General features: G+C 67.2%; 1 long non-coding RNA gene across 1 annotated transcript; it reads right to left on the bottom strand.

Annotated features, from left to right (window-relative positions):
- Window positions 1-498: 498 nt before the first annotated feature.
- LOC308186695 lies at window positions 499-2,257 on the bottom strand. Its single transcript, XR_013944193.1, has 3 exons — window positions 2,125-2,257; window positions 1,360-2,085; window positions 499-633 (listed from the first exon to the last, which is right to left on the bottom strand). It is a non-coding gene; the product is annotated as an uncharacterized lncRNA (long non-coding RNA).
- Between the last annotated feature and the right edge of the window lie 424 nt (window positions 2,258-2,681).

Raw genomic sequence — 2,681 nt, 5'->3', positions numbered from 1 at the left:
CCCGAGGGGGTCCTGGGGGTCCCGGGGGGGGTCCCCAAGAGTCCCGGGGGGGTCCCAGTAGGGTTCCCAAGGGCCTGGGGGGTTCTGGGAGTCCCTGGGGGCTCCCCAAGGGTCCCGTAGGGGTCCTTGAGGGGTCCAGGGGGGGGTCCCCGAGGGTCTCAGGAGGGTCCTGGGGGTCCCTGGGGGGGTGCCGGGGGGGTCCCAGGGGTGTCCCCGAGGGTTCCGGGGTGGGGTCCTGGGGGTCCCGGGGGGGTCCCAAAGGCCTGGGGGGGCCTTGGGGGGGTCCCCGAGGGGTCCTGAGGGGTCGTCGAGGGTCCCAGGGGAGTCCCTGGGGGGGTCCCGGGGGGGTCCTCAAAGGTCCCAGAGGGGTCCCCAAGGGTTCTGGGGGGGTCCCCAAGGGGTCCCAGGGGGGTCCCGGGGGTCCCAGGGGGGTCCCCAAAGGCCGGGGGGGGTTAAGGGGAAGGGGGGGGGAGGGGAAGGGGGAGGGGGAGGCTCGGCCCCCCCCGCACTCACCATGGCGCCGGTCTCCGGAGCCCCCGGGACTGGGGGAGCTGGGGGGCAACGGGCGGCTGCTGGAAACCAGTAAGGGATGGGGGGAACCAGTAAGGGGCTGGGGGGCACACCTGTAAGGGACTGGGGGGAAACCAGTAAGGGATGGGGGGGAAATCAGTAAGGGATGGGGGGGAACCACTAAGGGGCTGGGGGGAAACCAGTAAGGGGCTGGGGGGGAAACCAGTAACAGGCTCAGGGGAACCAGTAAGGGGCTCGGGGCACACCAGTAAGGGGCTCGGGGCACACCAGTAAGGGATGGGGGGAAACCAGTAAGGGGCTGGGGGCACACCAGTAAGGGGCTGGGGGCACACCAGTAAGGGGCTGGGGGGAACCAGTAACGGGCTCGGGGGCACACCAGTAAGGGATGGGGGGAAACCAGTAAGGGGCTAGGGGCACACCAGTAAGCGGCCGGGGGCATACCAGTAAGGGGCCGGGGGGAAACCAGTAAGGGGCCGGGGGGAAACAGTAAGGAGCTGCTGGAAACCAGTAAGGGGCTGGGGGGAACCAGTAAGGGGCTGGGGGGAACCAGTAAGGGGGCTGGGGGGAACCAGTAAGGGGACGGGGGCACACCAGTAAGGGGACGGGGGCACACCAGTAAGGGACTGGGGGGAAACCAGTACGGGACTGGGAGCAAACCAGTAAGGACTGGGGCAGGACCCCCCCCCAGTATGAGGCTCGCGGCCACCAGTACGGACTGGGAGCCCCCCCAGTCCGAGCCCCGCGCCCCCCCAGTCCGCACTGGGAGCCCTCCCAGTTCCCCCCCCCCGCCCTTACTGGTCCCGGCCCCTCCCCCCCCGCCCCACCGACCTCTTCCTGCTCCGCTCCTCGCGCCCCGCCTCTTCCGCTACGTCACCAGGCGGCCAGTGACGTCACGGCCCCCAAACGGGGCGGGGCCTCCCCCGCTTCCGGCACCGCCCCCGCCGCCGCCGCAGCGCTCACCCGCGGCTGCCCGTGGCAACGGTTCCCATGGCAACGGGGCACCATGACAATGGCGCCCCACGGCCGGTCCTGACAACGGGCCGCGGGGGCAGCCAGGCGCTGCGGCGGCGCTGCTTTACGGCTGCCCATGGCAACGGGAACCATGGAGACGGGCACCATGGCAACGGGGCCCCATAGCAACGGGCCCCACCACCAGCAGGCCCCAGTGCCACCAGCAGGCCCCAGGGCCACCACCAGGCCCCCGGTGGCACGGGGGGGACACCAGGACGGGGCTGTCCCGGCCTCGTGGCCTCGGGGATGGGCTGGGGTTTTGGGGGAAGAACGTCAAAGAATGGGCAAAATGGGGAATGGGGGGGGGGGTGAGACCCCAGTGTGGGGCCAGGCCCATGGAAAGTTTGTCAGCAATGGGGTCACAGCCTCGGTAATGACATCACACCTCCCAGTAATGACGTCACACCCCAGTAATGAGGTCACAGCCTGCTAATGACATCACACCCTCAGTAATGAGGTCACAGCCTGCTAATGGCATCACACCTCTGCTAATGACGTCACTCCTCCAGTAACAAGGTCACACCCCTGGTAATAAGGTCACACCTCCGGTAATGAGGTCACACCCTCCTAATGACATCACACCTCCAGTAATGACGTCACACCTCTAGTAACGAGGTCACATCCCCGGTAATGACATCATACCCTCCTAATGATAGCACACCTCCAGTAATGAGGCCACACCTCTGCTAATGACGTCACACCTCCGGTAATGAGGTCACACTGCAGTAATGAGGTCACACCTCCTGTAATGAGGTCACACCCCCGGTAATGAGGTCACACCCCCTGTAATGAGGTCACACCCCTGGTAATGAGGTCACACCTCCGGTAATGAGGTCACACCTCCGGTAATGATGTCACATCCCCGGTAATCACGTCTCTGCCCCGTCCCCATCCTTGTCCTTGTCCCCGTCCCCAAATTTGGGTCCCCAACCGACACACGGACGGACCGGGGCTGTCGGTGCCGTGTCCCCATCCTGGGGGGTCCCCGGGGGTCCCTGTCCCCCCCCAGCAAAAGAGCCCCGGGAACCAGGTTTGGGGACGGGGCGATCCTGGGGGGGGGACAGAGGGACATGGGGGGGGACAGAGGGACGTGGGGGGGACAGAGGGACATGGGGGGGGACAGAGGGACATTGAGGGGA

This window comes from Anser brachyrhynchus (genome assembly GCF_964034855.1).
Source record: "Anser brachyrhynchus genome assembly, contig: SCAFFOLD_566, whole genome shotgun sequence".
NCBI lineage: Eukaryota > Metazoa > Chordata > Aves > Anseriformes > Anatidae > Anser > Anser brachyrhynchus.
The sequence above is the reverse complement of the archived record's forward strand: the minus strand, read 5'-3'. Positions and strand labels throughout refer to the sequence as shown.